At 41.8% G+C, this 20903-nt stretch overlaps 1 long non-coding RNA gene across 1 annotated transcript in view; it reads left to right on the forward strand.

Moving 5' to 3' along the window:
• The window catches only part of LOC144341018 (uncharacterized), a 60304-nt gene extending 39916 nt beyond the window's left edge, over positions 1-20388 (forward strand). The window contains exons 2-4 of the long non-coding RNA XR_013417597.1: positions 7856-7987; positions 19216-19348; positions 19461-20388. This is a non-coding gene — a long non-coding RNA (uncharacterized LOC144341018). The remainder of the gene's footprint in view (positions 1-7855; positions 7988-19215; positions 19349-19460) is intronic.
• Positions 20389-20903: the final 515 nt, after the last annotated feature.

Raw genomic sequence — 20903 nt, forward strand, 5'->3', positions numbered from 1 at the left:
CCCATTGCATTTCAAACACAGACCCCAGTTTATTAAACAAGGGAATGGAATTTAAATTTGTGAAGACCACTCTTATTATTCCCATTTTTCAGAGTTAATTATAATTGCGCCATTATTATTAGTGTGATTAATACAAATAAAAATAACACTTTAAATAAACACAATAACTTATAAATATATGCCAATTGTCAATATAATAATGTTTTCCCTTCCAGTTACAGTATGTTAAATAAATATCCTAAGAGTAACAAAACATTTTCTGAGCACTACCATGATGGGCTACATGGGGTGTAGAGTATTGACGTTGGGTAGAAAGCTTGGAATTTCTTTCTGCAGCAAATGGAAGTGGCTTTGAGCCTTTCAAATAGAGTAAAAAAGTAAAGCATAAGAGGGAAGGCCTAGAACATTGTAGCCGGGAAAAACTGAGTGAAGGGTTGGCAGTAGGAGCATACTCTTAGAGGTCTCCACTCCAAGGGAGGAAGAGGAGGAGGAGAAGGAAGGACTAGGATGCCTAGTTTGTTTGACTCCCATCCAACTCCTCAACTGCAGTAACTTAGTGTCTCCTCACCTGGACTTGGGATGTTTAGCCTAATCCAGGTACGGGCACTGTTCTAGCTCCCAGAATTCAGGGAATTTATTAGCATTTGACCAAAATAAATTGGTTGTGAGCCTACTTTCCTGATAGCTCCAATATTAAATATTTCTTACTCTGTGTCAGGGAGTTTCTGTCTTGTGACTTCTATGGTGTCTGGGTCTATGTTTTTCCCAGGTCTCTGGCCCATTGTTCCCTGTCTGACTATCTGAGCCCTCCTGTGCTTTCTGGGGATTTGGGCTGAGCCTCAGTTTCTCTTCTGCATGGGTTTTAGATGACTTTTTTTTTTTTTTTTTTTTTTTTTTTTTTTTGAGACAGAGTCTCTCTCTGTCACACAGCCTGGAGTGCAGTGGCATGATCTCAGATCACTGCAACCTCTGCCTCCAGGGTTCAAGTGATTTTCCTGTCTCAGCCTCCCAAGTAGCTGGGACTATAGGCATCCACCACCATGCCCAGATAATTTTTTGTATTTTAAGCAGAGTTGAGGTTTCACCATATTGGCCAGGCTGGTCTTGAACTCCTGACCTTGTGATCCTCCCACCTTGGCCTCCCAAAGTGCTCGGATTACAGGTGTGAGCCACCACACCCGGCCTAGATGACTATTTTATAGGCGGAGATGATAGCCACAGAATGTTGGCTGAATATTGAGGGCACTTTGATCCAGATACAAGAAAGAAGCTTGTGGAACTTACTGAGTCATCTCCTGCTGGAATAGTTCAAAAGTTTCAGCAATCCTGTATATTATACAGTGTATAATGAAGACAAGGCTTAAAATAAAGGATTCACGTTAGAATTCTCCTTAACCGAAAACAACTCCACACAACTGTAACAATTATAGCTGGAAAAATAACTCCCAATATTCACTATCTAACAAATCAAATTTCTTCATTTCTCTATTCTCCTTTTTCAGTTTCTACCCATACAAATGCATCATTTTCACTTAGCTATAACCATAGCAGAGATTCAAATTAGTATACCAGATCTACTCCAAAGAGAAAATATAAAGGTTTGTGTTTTGCTACCCAACACGTTGAATCAAAAGTAATTTATCCAAGAATATGCTACCACCTACTGAAGTAGCTGGTGGATACTGTAGCTCTTAAAATTACAATTTTTTAGGCTCATGCCTATAATCTCAGCACTTTGGGAGGCCAAGGCAGGTGGATCATGAGGTCAAGAGATTGAGATCATCATGGCCAACATGGTGAAACCCCGTCTCCACTAAAAATACAAAAATTAACTGGGTGTGGTGGTGGGTGCCTGTAGTCCCAGTTACTCAGGGGGCTGAGGCAGGAGAATGGCTTGAACCTGGGAGGCGGAGGTTGCAGTGAGCAAAGATCGCATCACTGCACTCCAGCCTGGTGACAGAGCGAGACTCTGTAAAAAAAAAAATAAAAAAAAATAAATAAAAAATAAATTACAATTTTTTAAAGTGAGCTGAACTTCCTCTGTGAGAAAAAGATGATCTCACCACCACTGGAAGATCCTCAGAAAGTGTGGAGACACTTTGGTGTATGCATTGCAAACATACTCTCAATTTTGCCTGCTGCTTTGATCCCGGACATGACCCAGACCCATCTTAAAACCAACTCCTTACAGGTTTATTCACCACCCTGCTTTCCTTCCATTTACGGCTTTGCGAGTCTAGGAAACAGTCTTTCAGTGAAGGAAACACAGTGGTCATAAACGCAGTCTAGCTGTGTGGAAGGAGCATTCAGCCCTGGCAAGAGGTATGGCTGCTGCCGCCCCTTTTCAGGGGACTTCTACATGATGTGTTATTTGAATTTGAGGTTCAGTTAACACAATTTTTAAATATACATGTAAAGATTGTTCTACAATATGGAAGAAACGTAATTTTGGTGGTAGCAGATGACAGCCTAGGGGATATGAGGTGGGACTAGTTTGAGGCAAAGCTGTACATTTGGCAGAACTTGTCTCAGAATCACCTTGCCCCTTGTCCTTCTCATCCTCACAGATACTCTGTATTCCCCAACTACACCGAGAGCTCTTGATGAATTAATTAACACCGAGGTTTTAGCAGCTTCATTCCCGGCCCTTCGGGAAGGGTGTAAATTTCAGAAGGAAAACCTCGGGGTACAATATTTAACCATGTCCGTGGTTCTCTAAGAGCGGAATTTCAAGTGCTGCATTCCTGGAAGGGGAGGTATATGCTGGATTAAAGGCTTCCTGACCTACTCAGTACGTGTAAAGACGCCTTGAAAAAATATTCAAGATGTATGAAAAGGAAATTGGGGAGATAATTGCAAGACTTAGAGAAGAATGAGGGATAGGAAATTGCATATCAACTATATTGAAAGAAAGAAAGAGTATTTGTTGTGTCTGCGGTGGGAATGTTCTATGCCTATCGCCTCGTCTCAAGCACAACACAGTAAATTCAGTGATAATCAAGATCCATCAAGGCAAATGTTTCCCTCCAGGGATTTAGTAAGCAATTAAGTAAAATCACTGCTTTAAGCACTTATGTAATATTAGGGATTTCTTTGTCCTCTTGACATTATATTCCTCTTTAGCAATTGGTTCAGCAGGTCTCCTAAAACTCTTCTCTCATGGAGCATTCAAAATTCTGTCCTAGTAGCTAAGGCTAAAATGAGGTGACATCATTGGCCATACTCCCCGGTACCCAGACTCTGCTGAGGTATGGAAACAGGACCAGGTTGGTCCTTAGTCTGGGGTCTTTGGGTCATGGGACATGTTTAGAGATAGTGTAATTTTTGACACAGAAAGAAAGAAAAATCTGCAGTTGGTTTTTCAATCACAATGTAGCTGCTAAAATAGTGCATGTCTACCTGAATAAACTTTAAAGATATACTGAAAGAAAAATAATAAAATAGTAATATTTAGTTACTTTTATATATTCATTTTCTACTTCCATTGGAATTACATAGAAACATAAATAAATTCCTTAAGCCAATATTCAAAGGTTCTGTTCATTTTCTTTTCTAAGAAATGTATTGACATAAAAAAACTGTACTATTTAGAAAAAGTACTTAAAAAACTGTACTATTTAGAAAAAGTACTTATGGATTCAATTAATTTGGACCTATTCTTCCTATTCCTCCCCCCCCAAAAAAAAAGTTTTTTTTGTTTTTTTTGTTTTTAGGAAGGCAGCTCATTTATGTGGCAATGTAGCAGTTCATGTCCTAAGCAAATTAAAATAAAAAATGTCCACTTTTAGAAATTTTTCTTTTATGGTCTGAGTCAGCCATAACCACAGAGGATCCATCTTGTGCAATACTGCTATAAAAATTCATACAATTATATTTGGCCAAATACAAAAGATCAACTTGAGTTACATTGAGTATCTAATAGTTAGCAAAACATATCCATTGATATTGAATGCTCTCTGCCAAACATGTATGGTCTTGTTTTCATTTGCCCTCCAAGGTTAAATGCTTTGTTCTTAATAAGGTGTTCAAACACAGAATAAATCAGGTATTAGCTGTCAGTTAAATTAGTGGCAAAACTGACAAGCCGTAATTCTTGACCAGAGTTTGTATTTGTTCGTCCCTGGTTCAAATGATTATTATTTCTTTCTATATTCTGCACTTATATTCTTGCCCAAAGACATTTTCCTCTCTTGGAAAATCATAATTAGTTTATTTATTTTCAAAGGTTAGAAACCCACAGAATCATGATTAATGATGTGGAAATTAAATACATACAGGTACTGTTGCCTTTTGCAAGACACTTCATGGTTAATGAGTGCTGGTTTGTATTCTCTTCATTCAGACAGTAAAGTCAGCTTTAAAAGAATCAGTGTGGTGAGTTGATGACAATTGCCTGAGCTGAGTGAGAGGCATAGTTTGGGAATTCTCTTTGTTCTTTGCGGCTCTGTCCTGCGACACTGCCATTATCCTTTCAAGGGGAGGCTGGGATAATGGGCCTTAGAGAGAGTGACCTGGTATAGCTTGACCTGCACAAATGTGTTTGTCTTTATTCAGCTGGGTCCTTTGACATGCTCTTCTAGATGTTGGTGTTATATTGGAATGGAAGGATTTGATTACTTGGGGATCAATAGCTACTCTGGACATTTTTTGAAACATGTTGAGCATGACAAACTTGCCATTTTTGCCTTCCTCCATTTTTAGACACATGACTCTATTAAGGGAAATTTAATCCGTATGTTTCTGATTCCTTTACACTTAACTCATCAAAATGTTGTTTTGTAAGAACACTTTGAAGTCAGGGAAGCCTTTTAAGTCATTTTTTATGAGACTTTTTCAAGCCTCTTTTCTTAGGAACAGGAAGTGGCATTTAGCCAACAGTTAACAAACTCAAACACCAAAAGGTTGAAGTTGGGTTTGAATCTCTGAACCCATAAGTGTTTGAATGGACTCTTGACATGACCCATCCCGCCGTGTATTAATGACAACGGCCATCAGAACCGTCCTGATTGCTGAGATGACTCCAGGACTCCAACCAACTGCCAACTTGTATTTCCCTAATCAGTCTGCTTCATGCTGAATTATGACTCATTTAACTTTAAAGGAACTACTTTATTACCCATTCTGCCGAGCATTCTTGTGACTTCTGTGAGAGCTATTGAAGTTGGCACTCTCCCACAGCTAGCTAGATATAACTTTTGAATCCAGTCACCAGTAAAATCACACCAGAGTTCAAGTTCACAGGACAAGTGAGTGTTGATTGACCATGAAGGCTTCTACCCACAAAGACACAGAGATTATTTCAGCGACTTGGTTTCCGAGTGGAGAAGATAACATAGACCTTTTAGAAAATAAAATGTATGTTAAAATAACAAATGAGGCATCTGGCTTCAGAAGTTTTCATTTGATTTATACTCAACAGTTGTTTAAGTATAAACTAACCTCCATTTCCCAGGAAATTTATAGCTCAGACAAGCACAGTGCTGTCACGGTGGTTCCCACTGCCGAATGCATTGGCAGTGATTTCTCCTAGTAGGCTTTCAGAGGATCCTTCTAAGTCCTAATTCTGCACCTTGCAAATTATGCAACAATAAATGCCAAATAGCAACAGCTGATCTGGGTTAAAAGCTTTAAAGAAGTCTCAAAGGTAGCCTAGAAGAAAGAATGAGAAGTAATTCTAGAAACAAGAGAGTTCCAGTAATAAACACTCACGTGAAGAGAGCTCAGGCAGGCAGAAGGCTACTCCTCTTCTTTAGGGCACTGCAACTCAGTGCTGTAGACAGCATCTATTATCTAGGTGAAAAGGCCTGGGGACGTGGTATAGGCCACCCCTCTACAGATATATCAGGATAGCATAGTGGCTGCATGCCCAGGGGCTCTGGAGTCAGACTGCCTGGTGGTTTAGAGCCAGACTGTATCACTGGATCTGTGCTCCTGGATACATGAGACAAATAATAGTACCTGTGTAATTGGGCTGTTGTGAGAATTAAAGAGGATGCTACGTGTGAAAGTCCTGGTAGAGTCTTGATAAACATCAGCCGTGATGAGGATGTGGTTGGATAGGACTAGGGAATAGTATAACAAAGGAGCGATCGCCCCTGTGTATGTTAAACAAATTATGAGCATCTCATGTTCTTTCATCTTCCTAGAAATCCACAGTCATGTCCAAGGCTTTAAGTGACAGTTGTTCCTTGATGACTCTCAAATCAATGTCCTTCCTCTAGATCTCTCTCTGAGCAAGGCCTACAAGGCCACTACCAGCCTAACCTTCAGCTCTTCTCACAGCACTATTGGCCCTTTCTGCAGCTGGAATGCTCTTTTCATGCTCCTAACTTTGCATGTGATATTCCCTCCATCATTACTGTCCCTACTTCTTGTCCATCTGGCACATTGCTGCTCATCCTGCAGTGCTCAAGCACCATGTCCTCTGTAAAAGCCTCTGACTTCCTTTTGCTGATTTAAGCATTCCTCCCTTTATGCTTTTATGGCACTCTCTCGCATTTCCTTATAGCCCTCATCAAGTGACACTGGGAATCACATGTGTGCCTGTCTCCACGCTCCCCTGTGAGCACCGTGAGGGCAGGGGCTGCGGCTTGCATCTTTGGGTACCAGTCCTAACGCAGCATTTTGCATAGGGTGGACACTCAGTACAATTTTGATAAAGGAAAAAAGTGTGTCTAGAGAAATAACAGGAAGGTGAGGTGGGCTGAAAATAGTTTTGGTTTTATCAGCACCACTTTTACTGCAGTAGACTCGACGTCATGTCTCATTTCTTCTTGTGGTCACATCTAGCGAATTCGAGTGTCCTGGAAATAGTTTTCAAGGTAGGTTTTATCTTTAGGAAAGACGTGCAACAATGCTCTTTGAAGGAAAGGTGCACACTGAGTTTCTGATATGATCTACAGAGTACCATCACCCAGATGCCAAGCAGGCCCACCAGGACAGAGGCTCTTCTTGTTAGATCAGTGCCTGCCATGGAGGAGACACACAGTATTTGATGAACAGATGCATGAAAGCCAAGAATAAACGTACCTGGATAATTAAGATGAAAGCTCCCCTGCTCCACCCACACCTTGAGGTATTTGCTTTAGTTCCCTAGAGGGACTTTTCCGTCCTTAGAGTGACTCAATCGTGTTTAGTATCAGTGCTATCAAATGCCAACGTCAAGACTATTTTTTTCTTCATTCTCATTGCTATTGATATTGCTCCATTGTCTTCACCAGTGTGAAACTTGCATATAATCTTCAAAATCCAAGTACGTGTGCCCTGTGAAGACTGAATGTCACTAGCTGTGAGTGACTGATGTGCATGACAAGGGGTGCTGAAAGCCGAGTGCTGCCTGCTGTGAGAACTGTGGGCTCCGGTTGGTTACAGAGCTGCTGTGTGAATTTCAAACCCATCTGAAGCCATTGCAGCCTTTATTCTTTTACCCAGAACTGGTGAAACCATTGTAATCTTTATTCTTTTACCCAGCCCTGGAAGGTCTAGAAGCCAGTCACTTGCTGAGAGATCTTGAAACACTGTTCCTTCATGGATCTTCCGCACCAGAAATTCGGCTGACGATCTCTCTGCCACTCTCTGCAATCATTTCTCCCTCCTCATGCTTAGCTAAGGTGGTCCTAAGTGGTCATTTTTAAACTGTTGGTCACAACCTCTTAATTGGTCTGAAATTAATCTAGTAGGTTGCAAACAGCACTCAAAAAGGAAATAGAATAGAACATGCCAGTATATTTTAGATAGTAAGGGTGAGTATTATTTCATGCAAGTTTTGTTTTGGTTTTTAAAACATACCTCTCTCTCTGGTGTGGTGTGTGTACTGGGTACTGATATAAAATTTTTTTCTTACTCTGGGTTGCAGGAAAAGCAGTTTGGTGAAAGCTCCTGCCTTAGAAGCTCTGAAGCAGCCTGGGGTTTGGATGTGGATCAGGGAGTCACAGCCATGCTGTAATGCCAAAGAGCTTTCCTGTGACACTGCTGGGCACAGACTGAGGTATGTCTCGTGGCTGTTACCAATGCCAACTCTCAAGATTCTTATGAATGGAAGACAAGAATATCTTAGGTAATCTACAAATCCCCATGTCTGATTTGACTCACCTTTCTCCCTTACTTTGAGAACATCTGTTGCATATCTAGCATGTGTCTGGCAGTTCTAGATGCTGGGAAGATAATGTGAAAGTCAATGCTTGCCCTCATGGAACAGAAGACGTTTCCTACAAAGAGTCTTAAGTTCTGAGTAACTGAGTTAACTGGTTTATTTTATCGCCTCCTTTTCCCCAGCCTGTCAATCTTCTCTGATAAAAAGGCTAATAAACAGAAACCAGTTAAATAGCAACCAGAGGAAAAGAACAGGAAAAAAAGTAGAGATTGAATAACACATAATTAGCCCCTTGATATTTGAGGCAATAGGGGAAATAATAATGTCATACACATGATTAACTTCTAAAGTTGGCTAAAAAAAATATAAAGGAAAAAGCAAAAACTTCTCAGTTCTATCTACGAGTCCAGCATGTCCAGAGTATTGTTGGAGTGGCTATTGTCATTGGGTATCCTGAATTTTCTTCCTAGAAAGGAAGAAGAAGGCCCCCATTTAGTTTTGATGCAGGTTTCAAATTCTTCTCTGGGAGAAAAGCTAATGCAGCAAGTTATTTTCTCCCTCGCTATTTATTTTTCCATTTCCAGTTGCTCTCTGCTGGATTGTAACATTTAGGCACTGGGGAGTACAATCCCTTCAGAATAATCAGTCATAAACATTCCAGGTTTAGTTAACCATTAGGGAAAGCAGCGTCTTTACTTTTTAAAGAGGAAAAAGAAAGAACATATGCCGTGGCCTGTGAAAGACTTTCCCATGTTTTGTTTACGTTGGAATTTCAAAAGCTGACAATATCTTTCCTTCCTTCCTGCTCCTTGATGTAGTGAAAGGTTTTCCCTGTAAGCCTGATCATTTTAGTTGAAAATATTTAGACTATCTCCTGTACTCAAATACTCATCACAATAGAATTCCACAGTGTAAGGGCTTGGTAGCTTCTAAGCTCCTATTTGCTTTCTTTTCTCTCAACAAACTCAACTATCATGTAATTTAACTTTAGACTCCAACCCACATTCCTGCAGGAAATCTTCTTTTAAACAGAATTATATGCTGTAGGAACGGAGCTGCTCAATTTTTACTGGGTTGCATTTTTTATGGTTGTTCCTTTACTTCCTGGTAGCATATTTTGGATGACACATCCGTAGCAACAGTCGTTTTATTTATAAGTAAAGAGAAGAAGAAACATGGACTTTGGCTAACCTGGGTGTACAAAGAACACCCAGAATGTAATTGTAATTATGTCCACTTGTGGTGATATGGTCCAACGTTTATCAGGATTTCCAAAGGAATCTGGGGCAGGAAATCTACCAGTGATCACAACACATAATGAAACAAACTGATGTGGAAATTTCTATTCTTTAAAACCTATTTTAAATTTAGTGTTTAAAAATAGGTATAAGTGAGCAACAGTGCTGAACTCAGGGTACGATATAAATCCACTCAATAATTAGTTCAACAAACCTAGGCTGGGCACAGTGGCTCACGCCTGTAATCCCAGCACTTTGGGAGGCCTAGGAGGGCAGATCACCTGAGGTCAGGAGTTCGAGACCAGCCTGACCAACATGGAGAAACCCTGTCTCTACTAAAAATATAAAATTATCCGGGTGTGGTGGTGTGCACCTGTAAACCCAGCTGCTAGGGAGACTGAGGCAGGAAAATCACTTGAATTCAGGAGGCAGAGGTTGTGGTGAGCCGAGATTGCACCATTACACTCCAGCCTAGGCAACAAAAGTGAAACTCCATCTCAAAAAAATAATAAATAAATAAATAAACACATACGGTCATGGGACACAACGTCACAGACTTTAGACTCTAAATAGAGAAGTGTGAGGGGACAGAGTCAGCAGATGTGCCTCAAGCGGAGGGTTCGGGGGGTTTCGGATGAGAAAGAAGAGCTGGAAAAAATGTTAAGAAGGAGTAGCCAGAGATGTTACAAGAAAATAAGGGGTGCTTATCATCATAGAAGCCAATAAGAGAATTTGAAACATATAGCGGTTACTAGAGTCAAATGCTCAACACTTGCGAATGCATGAGGATTGAGATCAGGACTGGCGATGAGCAAGTTTTAAGTGGCTTGTAAGCCATTACTTTCTGTAGAAAGATAAGAGCACAGCCAGAGGATAGAAGTGAATGGAAAGTAAAGATGAAGTAAAATGAGTGTAGATTGTATTTTTTTTCTTGACAATCGTTGGTGAATGGAAGCATGTAGATAAATAGTTCCCTGAAAATATTGTTTAAAGGGGGACTTTTATTTCTGTGGATGAGGAAACTACAGCACATTATAGGACAAGTGAAAGGAGCAAGTAGAGAAACAGGGTGAGGGTGACTTTAGAGAAAGATAAAGAGAGGTCTCAACAGGTCAGAAGCAGCAGCTTCGGAAAAGAAGAGGGACAGTTATGTCTGTTTCAGTTATGCACTGCCATGTAACAAACATCCTCAGGAACGTGGAGGTGTGGCCGGACACCGTGGCTCATAGTTTACAGGTGCACAGTGACTATCATCCCAGTGCTTTGGGAGGCCAAAGCAGGAGGATTGCTTGAGCCCAGGAATTTGAGACCAGTGTGGGTAGCGCGGCGAAACAGTGTCTCTACAAAAAAAATAAAAAAATTAGTCAGACATGGGAGCACCTGCCTGTAGTCCCAGCTACTCCAGGGGCTGAGGCAGGAGGACTGTTTGAGCCTGGGAGGTCTAGGCTACAGTAAGCTGTGTTCACATCAGTGCAGTCTAGCCTGGGTGACAAAGTGAGACCCTGTCTCAAAACAAAGCAAAAGCCCCACAAAACTTAGACGCTTAAGCAACACCATTTTTTCATTTTTCACAATTCTGCCTGTTGACTGCACTCCCCTGAGCTGTCTTCTTTCTGCTCTACGTCATCTCAGCTGAGCACATCTCAAGTGGCACTGTTTGGAGCAGAGGATCTAAGGTGGACTCCTTGGCTGTGTTAGCTTGGATGGCTGAAATGCTGTGGCTGCTCTTTCATCCCTTAGTGTGTCTCTTCCCGTGTGGCCTTTCCAGCAGGATGGCCCAGACCTCTTACATGGTGGTTCAAGGGAGAGAAGGCTGCAGAGTCTCTTAAGGCCTAGGCACCGAGACTCACACATCATTTCTGCCATAGTCCAAGATTGAATCAAGGTACTCTGTAGGTCACGGGGCAGCGCAGATTCAATAAGGAAGAGAGCTCGGAAAAGGCACGAAGGCGTGGCCGCATAACACATTGGGGCCATTTTGCAGTGATTTGCCACAATGCTTCTAGGACAAAAGAGAAGGAGAAAGGATTAGTGTAGATTTAGAACACTTCTGAAGTAAGAGGAAGCAACTGGAGAAAGTTGGGGCTGAAAGCCTTCAAGTAGTATAGACTGAATAAAGCTAGTCTTTTAAAGGAGAAGTAGTCATAAAAGAGTTTATAAGAATCAGACTGTGATTCCTTTTTTCCTTATACAATATAAAATAAAACCACGCTGGAATTCTTTTTTTTAAATTTATTTTTTATTATTATTATACTTTAAGTTCTAGGGTACATGTGCATAACGTGCAGGTTTGTTACATATGTATACTTGTGCCATGTTGGTGTGCTGCACCCATCAACTCGTCAGCACCCATCAACTCGTCATTTACATCAGGTATAACTCCCAATGCTATCCTTCCCTGGAATTCTTGAATAAATCTGCTGTTAGGGAATGCAGCATGCTATGAGCCCGATTTTAAAAGAAATTTTAATTATTTTTGAATACAATATTTTAAAAATGCATATGTCCTTTGCATCTTCATATTTAATGTACTTTTAGCAAAACTCATGTTATAAACTGTGAAGGGTCTGATATTTTACTCAAATTGCAAGCTAACAAATTAGTTTGCTATAATTGCTAGAAGAAGACATGAGACTTCTGTATCAAAGACAAAGGATTTTATTATTCACAGCAATAGTAGTATTCAGAATATAAGCACTCTCTTGGGCCAGTTCCCCCAGCCCTAATCCACCAAGGCAATGAGAAGGTGACCAAGTGACATCTGAACATATAGTGAGTTGTGTTAGAAAAGAGGCAGTTGACCTTGGGAAACCTGAATCTTTTGTAATTGGCACTTGGCGTGCTTGCTATTTGCTAGGAAGGAAATGTCATTTTTATTATACTGTACAGCATGCATGTATATGTCTCTTGTTGTGGAGGGAGATACTATCTATGTCTTTCAAGGCTGTAAGCAAATTTATTCTTTGGTCCAGAAGGAGATCCTATCACTATCTTCCCGTGCTATACAAGGCATCCTTGAAAAGATAGCCGAGAGCAAAGACAGCTAGTGCTTCTGCTTGTAAGACACACAGAAATGTGAGAGGCCCATGAATTGCCTCCCCAAAACTAATTTTAAACTATGACTTCAATGTGCAAGAAATGGTCAAAATAAAAACCTAAATAAATTTTTACCATAAAGAAATACTTCAAAAACAACAACAAAGAAATATTTCATATGTAATAGGTAATATCATATGTAATTTCCTAGGTAATCAAATTTCATATGTAATCTTCAGTACATAAGTACTTAAAATATTCTTTATTTTAAAAGTATGGTATGTTTACTGATATATTCAATGTAAGATCAACAAATTTTTCATGTAGGTGGTGAAATTACAAACAAATAGTAGTAAGCAGTTTGAAACACTGGTTTTGGTGTTCAGCTCCTTGACCTAGTGTTTGGGGAAATCACAACCACCAGGTTATGGGTGCGCCTGTTGGGCAGCAGTGACCAACAGCCTTCCCTAGGATGGCCTGTGGCTGTGTCTTTGGCTTTGTTATCTGGAACGTTGCCCATCCCAGTGACTTCCCTGTACCTCTTATGAAACAACAGGAGCCTGTTAGGCTTTGGAGTTTTTCCAGTTTTACAAATGTTCCAGGAAATTTGCTCCATCCCAGGATAAGCTGTGGACACATAGGTAGGATCATGATGCAGATTTATGTTTCAGATTTACCACGGAGTGGTGTGTTAGACCATTTCTGCTGCTACAACAGAGTACCACAGAATGGATAATTTATAAAGAAAAGAGATTGATTTGCTGTATGGTTCTGGAGGCTGGGAAGTCCACGGTCAGGAGGCTGCATCTGGTGAGGGCCTTCTTGCTGCATCATAACGTGGTGGAAAGCATCACATGGCAAGCGAGGGTGCAAGACAGAGGCAGGAAACCATCCAACTCAGCCTCTTATCAGGAGCTCACTTCCGTGGTAACAGCATTAATCTGCTCGGGGACAGGAGCCTCATGATGTAATCACCTCTTAACGTCCCACCTCTTAATACCATCACAATAACAATTACATTTCAACATGAGTTTTGGAGGGGACATTCAAGCCACAGCAGATAGTATGTGTCTGATGCAGTCCCACGTGTGATGGAATCCAGAGATCTCCTCAAAGTAGGAGAGGAAGTTTAGAGTGTCCACAGAATGCTTTTGCTTATTGGTAAAGTTTGAGTACAATACTTACTAATCATTGTGTAGTTGTCATCTTTTTCTAACAACTTTAAAGACATCAAATCTAATTTACCTGTAAGCAGAGAGACACATCCTACTTTAGATTTAACTTTGCTCAATAGGTCCTTACGAGGGAGGAGTATCCGTTTTGTATCACTGGTGAATAAGTGGACATATGAAAATGAGACGATCCGCAAGGAAGGCAGGGCATGGAATGGAATTAATTTAATTTTATTTATTTTATTTTTTTTTTAAAGGAGTCTTGCTCTGTCACCAGGCTGGAGTGCAGTGGCATGACCTCAGCGCACTGCAACCTCTGCCTCCTGGGTTCAAGCAATTCTCCTGCCTCAGCCTTCCGAGCAGCTGGGACCACAGGCATGTGCCATTACGCCTGGCTAATTTTTTTGTATTTTTAGTAGAGAAGACATTTCACCATGTTGACCAGGCTGGTCTCGAACTCCTGACCTCAAGTAATCCTCCTGCCTCAGTCTCCTAAAGTGCTGGGATTGCAGGCATGAGCCACTGCACCTGGTCAAGAATGGAATTAAGAATGTTCAGTTTCTTATTTCGGCCTTGGAACAGTAATATTAATTGAATGTGTTGTTGTTTTCACCTAAATTTATGTTTGCATTTTTTTTCATTGGTTTAGTTCAGTTTGAAGTGTAGTTTCACATTAAGGGGGGACACTAAATCAATTACATGTGTTCTTAATGTTCCAGTAGTGTCTGCAACTTGGTTAAACACTGAAGTGGTTTGGAACACAGCATTAGCCAATATAGCCAGAAAGAAAAAGGGAAGGAATCAGTAGAAAAAATGCCTATATCAATATTAACTTCTTTTTCAGAATTCAATATGCTTGACTTTTTCTCTTATGATACCTTAACCTCCTCCTAAATGCTAGCTGTCCAGACATACTTCCTATACTCCTATTTTCATATTACTTTTTGCATTTATTTAAACATTTACTTCTTCACTATTTATTTCCTTTGCCTTTCTAGCCACTATTTTCTTATTCTCCTTTTTTTTCCCTTCATTTAATAGTTTCTGAAAACTCATTTTTATCACTGAGTGTTTTTTTTTTTTAGCCTTTTCCAGAGGCAGATAATTACCACTAGAATGATCAATCGCTTTGGAGAAATGAACTAAAACATTAGTTCCATGGATAAACTCATACTTAATGTTAGGAGATTTTGATTTCCAGATAAGGAATTTTTTTTTTTTTTAAATCATCTAGACTACTCTTGGCTTTCCCTGCTAATTCTTAAGGTTGTGTACAATGTCCAACCTAACTGTGTAGGCTGATTGTTGAAAGGAACACTGGTTAACAGATTCAAATCTGTCTCACCCCAGGCAAATAGCAATGGAGACACAAAAATGAGAAATAGGAGTGCTGTGGACTGAGTATTTGTGTCACCCCAAGGTATTAGGAGGTGGGGCCTTTGGGAGTTGATTATGTCATGAAGGTGAGGCCCTCATGAATGGAATTAGTGTCCTTGTAGGAGACCCCTAGGAGATTTCTCACTCCTGCCACATGAGCGCACAGCGAGAGGACAGCTGTCTATGAAGCCAGAAGTAGGCCCTCGGCAGGCACTGCGTCTGCCACACCTTACTCTTGGACTTCCCAACCTCCAGAACTATGAGAAATGAAGGCTCGTTGATTATAAGCCATGCAGTCTATGGTATTTTTGTTACAGTAGCCTGTATGGATTTAGACAAAAACCTTCCTCAACAGAAATTGAGGCTCCTTAGCCAGTGTTACGGAGCTCTTTTAAAAAGCACAGAATCCCTGGCAAAGAGCTCATGGCATTGAGCCATGTGACAGATAGCAGAGGCTGCTTTCTGCTTGGCCAGCTGTGCCAGGAGACAGAGCAGGGGGTCAGCAGAGGGAACTGAAACAGTAGGACTATTAGCAGAGGAAGAGCAGCAGGAAAGAACAAAACTCAATTCAAATGTTGCCAGCACACAGTGAATTGCAGGGAACCGGCTATCATGAGAGACAGTCCCAGGAGTACACACATCAAATGTGGTTTTTGAACCAGAGGACCTCCTGACTGCTGGTGGCAGGATGTCTCTATTCCGTGTGGTTATCACTGTGTTACTCTTTTCTTTGGTTGAAAGGATTTTGGGTCAGGCACTGATCTTTCTTTGAATATATGTGCCTGTTGGATGCCTGAACAGTGAGAAATCAGGAATGTGGTAGTTAGCGATTGTTAGGAGAGCAGGGGAAGGCACAAAACCTGAATGTTGCAGGAAATGGTGCAAGTATAATAAAAGCAACAGATAGCATTTATTGGTTGATTGCTATCTGCAGGCTCAATGCTAGGATGTGGAAATATAGTGTCACACAAAGTAACTTTGGTCCCTGCCCTCAAGCTTAGTCTGATGCAAATCCACCAGGAACCAGGGAATTGACAGGCACTGAAGGTAAAGCCAGTGCTTCAAGATGTCAGACAAGACAAAATGTCAGGAAAACAAACAACAGAGACACTGGTATGGGAATCTTGAAAGAAAAGCTATTTCCTCTGCAGCCAAGAAGTCCTCTTTCAAGTAGGGATGCAGACGTCTCTCAGTGGATGTGATATACGAGGTCTTGCAGAATGAAACAAGGGGGAGACAGAGGGGTGGGGAAAGTGACCAACCTGGTGGGAGAGGGGAGGGCAGCTCAAAACCCACCCACTGGGGCGGGCGCAGTGGCTCATGCCTGTAATCCCAGCACTTTGGGAGGCCAAGGTGGGCAGATCACAAGGTCAGAAGTTCGAGACCATCCTGCCTAACACGGTGAAACCCCGTCTCTACTAAAAGTACAAAAAAATTAGCCGGGCGTGGTGGCGGCGCCTGTAGTACCAGCTACTCGGGAGGCTGAGGCAGGAGAATGGCGGGAACCTGGGAGGCGGAGCTTGCAGTGAGCCGAGATCGCACCACTGAACTCCAGCCTGGGGGACAGAGCAAGACTCCATCTCAATAAATAAATAAATAAATAAAAACCCCACCCACTGGCCAGACATTTACTTTAGATCAACACCTCCAGCCCCAAAGAGGCATACTGTGCATGCAAACAGACAGCGAGGGTTTGATTCTGAAAATACAAAGACCAAGTCTGGCTGTACCACACCTCTCCTTCATCCTCTTCATTTCCCTTCTCATCTTTTATTTTCCACTCAGATTGGAGGCTCGTCGTGTCTCAAGAGCCATGCTTGGTGCCTGAGCAGTAACCAAGAAATGTGGACTTTGCTATTAAAACAGATGTTCTTTAGAGGGTACTAGAGGCTGCGGAGAGGAAGGGAAAAGGGAGATAGGGAGACATTTTTTAAAGGATAAAAAATTACAGCTCGATAGAATGAGTAGTCCTGGTGTTCTGCAGTGCTGTACGATGACTATAGTTAACGATAATACATGATATCATGATATGCTTTCAAATAGTTAGAAGGAGGATACTGAATGTTCCCAACACAGAGAAAAGATAAATGTTGGAGATGATAAATATGCTAATTACCCTGATCTGATCAGTATATGTTGTACATATCAAAACATCACTATGTATCCCATGAATATTACGTGCCAATTAATACAATAAAATAAAATATTTTTAAAAGGGATGCTCTTCGTTAAGAAGAGAGATGGGAATAAAAGATGTCAATACAGTGCATTTAATTACTACTGGAAGACGTTTAAAGCATGACGGGATCCTTGAGATGGAACGTCTAATTCTAGGGGGTGGATTTTAAGGATGTTCAAAGAGAAGGTGATATTTACGCAGAATTTTGAAGGACAACTAGTAGTTTGCCAAGTATATGGTTCCTGGGGCTCGGGTAGCTTTGGAGAGAGAGGAAAGCGTTCTAAGTGATAAATAGCACATGTGCACGTAAACAAGAGTGGAAACGCACTGGGAACCCAGGACACTGCGGGACTGTGGTATGGAAAGCGAGAGCTAGAGGCGGGAATCATGCTGAAAGATTGGGGAGTGAGAGGGTCATAAAGGCTCTGCTTGTTGCAATGTACTCAAATTTGGGGGAACCTGCCCAAGACATGCCTGTTTTGGGGGCCTGTCCATCATTCACAACCTTGCTGGAGATGTGAGCCAAGTTACCATGCCTGTCTCTGGCTGTCACTGGCTAGAGCTGATTGGACAAGTGTTGGTTCTGTGATCTTGGAGGAATCTAACAATAGACTTGGCTGAAACAAACATAAGACTTGTCTTCCAAAATATGAACTAAAGGTCCGATTGGTGTGTGATGGATGTGTGAGCAGAGGTGCCGAGAGCAGGGATGGAGGCAGCTCTTCTCCACCTCCTGAAGTAGAGCTGAGCAGGTCTGCAGAGAGAAGCACAGGTGCTCAGGGAAAGCAGAGACGAGGCCATGCGAGTCATGAGCGGGGCATTGGTGGTGCACTTCCTGCTTTGTGTGCCGTAAGCTAGCTCTGTGGACTTTCATAAACACCTCTTTTAGGGAGACTCCATTTATGTTCTTTGCAAACAAATGCACTGCTGTAAAATACACGCCATTCAAAAGAGTTTGGATTTTATCCTGTCAGTGTGGGAAATCCGTGAAAAATAGTAAGCGGGGTTAACCTAGATTGTGTTGTCTTATAAATTAACTTGACTGCAACATGAAGAATCGTTCAGAGAGGAGCAAAATCAGGAGAGGAAAATGCTAGGAGGCCATGGGAACACTCTGGCCCAGGCCTGACAAATCCCTGAGCCGAGGAGAGGCCTGGGGGAAGAGACAGTCTAGATCTAAGACACATTTAGAGAACCGCAGCCGAAGGACCTAGGAATGAGTATAACTGAGGCTACAGGTTGGGTGGTTGATGGGCTCGCTTGCGGGACTGGCGTGTTGGTAGCTACGATAAAACCAGAAGGAAAGAGATGTGCAAGTGAAAAAAATGACATTCATTTCAGAGACATTGAGGCACATAGAGTATATTCTTAAGGAGTTACAGGCTCCAAGGAAAGTTCTGGGCTTCCACATGCAGACGGGAATTGAAACAATGAGTGTGAAACTGATTTCCTATGGGGAGCAAGTGGAATGAGGAATGCGAAAGTCGGAAACAGAGCTGAGAAGGCGGCGTTCCTCAAGGAGCGGGCAGAAAAAGGCCCAGAAGGGGTGAATCAGAGAACAAAGCCGGGAGAGCACCATCAGAGAAAAAAGTGTGCTTTCAAAACAACGAATCAAATGATACAGCACAGTCAATGAATGTAAGACTTGGATTACGATGTTTCAAGGCCATGCTGGCCTCTGGCACAGGGCATGCCGGGTTCTAAGGCGCAACAGCCCAGGCTGGCCAGAGGCATTGGGTTTGGGAGCCACTGAGCAGAGGTCGCCTGCGGTGGGGCGGCAGGGGAGTGCAGGGGGGAGCCACTGTCCACAGCCTTGATGGCCAGGAAAGGTTTCTGCGAATTTGTTAAACACTGTACATATTCTCAAGTCTGGGGACTTTTTAAATTTTTTTTTTTGCAGTAGGCTTTTTTGTTTTTTTAAACTCTGAATTTTAACAACCTAACTATCTAAGAGATTTAAGAACTGCATTTTTTCCAGGCTTATGAAATGCAAAATGTTAACCCTCCCACTTTGCTAATGAGAGAATACAATTACTGTCTAACCAAAATAACTTAATGGCTAAGTGAGATAATTTAAAGAATCTGGAAGAGTCATGAATGCAAATAAATGATTTTCTGCAGTGTTTATCTGCCCCTCCCAGCTGAAGTCACTGAGTATGCCAGCAGCTGCAGATCCCACTGAGCAGCGCTGACCGGATGGGTGGAAGCCCGGGCCACCTGCTGGCCTGAGATGCAAGGTTCCCTCTGGCTGCAGGTGAGCCTTGGGCACAGGGAGTCAGCCTCCTGCAGGTGGGACCTGGGTCTCTCTGATACCCACAGCCCTTAGTGTCTGTCTTCAGCACGTTTTGCTCTCTTTTCCTACCTAGACTCCAAGATCCTTGCCACCTGCGCTCCTGCCACCATTCTCTGCCATCTGATGAGCACTCTGTGGGCCCTGACACTGACCTGAACTGGACCTGGGTTAAGTCCAAGTCGCCCTGTCCCCCTGGGACAGCGCTGTGGAGTCTCCCCCATTTCTCTCCAGCTGCCTTCACCTCCCCCTTTCTCCGTGGTCTTGAGGGCTCAGCCTCCTGGCCCCCATTCATTAGAGTTCGTGATTTTCAATCACAGAGAAATGGCTACTTTACCAGAAAAAGCAGTGTTTGTTGAGGTATTTTTCCAGAGACCAAAATGGAAGTTAAACGGAAGGAACAAAGTATCACATTCCACCTAAGCCAGCGGGTAACTTTACTTGAAAAACTGCCCGAATGTGCCTGTTTTGTCGTTGAGTGAACACAGGAGGGGATGTGAGCATTTTTCAGCAGAGATGTGCTGCTTTGCAGTGAACAGGCAATATGGATGCATGTGAAATTCTTGCTGGAGGATTAAGAGTCCAAACGTGTTTTAAGAACCGGCTATGCAAAATCTCAGATATAACTGATAGACTGTTGTAATCTGGTTGGCAAATTGTCCTGCCTGTACCACATTTTTTCTTTCCCTAAAACACAATTTAGCTTTTCTACTTGTTGAAAAAACAGATTTGGCAAATAAAAGAGAGACAAATTTTATTGATCTTTTTAATTTTTTTTCCTGAGGAGTCCTGCTCTGTGGCCCAGGTTGGAGTGCCGTGGCACGATCTCCGCTCACAGCAACCTCCGCCTCTGGCATTCAAGTGATTCTCTTGCCTCAGCCTCCGGAGTAGCTGGGATTACAGGTGTGTGCCACCATACCCGGCCTTATCAAACAGTTTTTTACATATGAGATTAGAGATATCAAAGGGGAGTGTCTTATGGTAAAAAAGCTCTATACATTTTAAAAAACATGATTCCACTGGTATGCATTTTTCCAATAAAACTGCAAAATTGATCCTATCCTAGGTAAAATCTTATCCTTCTTCACACCTCTCCCATCCTTAAAAAAACTCTAAGTTAATTGGCCTTGGGAACATTTTTGGTTTTAATATTTACATTAGGATTTTGATTTTTTAAAAATAATTATTGATCATTTCCAGTTTGAAAATGTCAAAACAATTTTTTGAACAGTAACAAATTTTAAGAAGCCTTTTTTCCCCTAAGGAAAGCCAGTTTATATAGAACTACTGTTATGCCAATATTTTAAGGTGCCAGGTATATTTTCTGCTCTGATGAAATATTTAGGTAATTTCTAGCCAGACAAGATCAATAGAACAGGGCTGTACACTTTGTCGATATTTTGAGATTCTTTTTATTCCCACACCACAAATGGACAGAGGCAGCTTTGCTCTTAAGAAGCGAGTATGTAACCACTAAGAATAGCTTGTAGAATGTGAAGTCACCAAAAAGATATCTTGA

This window comes from Macaca mulatta, chromosome 5, assembly GCF_049350105.2.
Source record: "Macaca mulatta isolate MMU2019108-1 chromosome 5, T2T-MMU8v2.0, whole genome shotgun sequence".
In the NCBI taxonomy this organism is placed as follows: Eukaryota; Metazoa; Chordata; class Mammalia; order Primates; family Cercopithecidae; genus Macaca; species Macaca mulatta.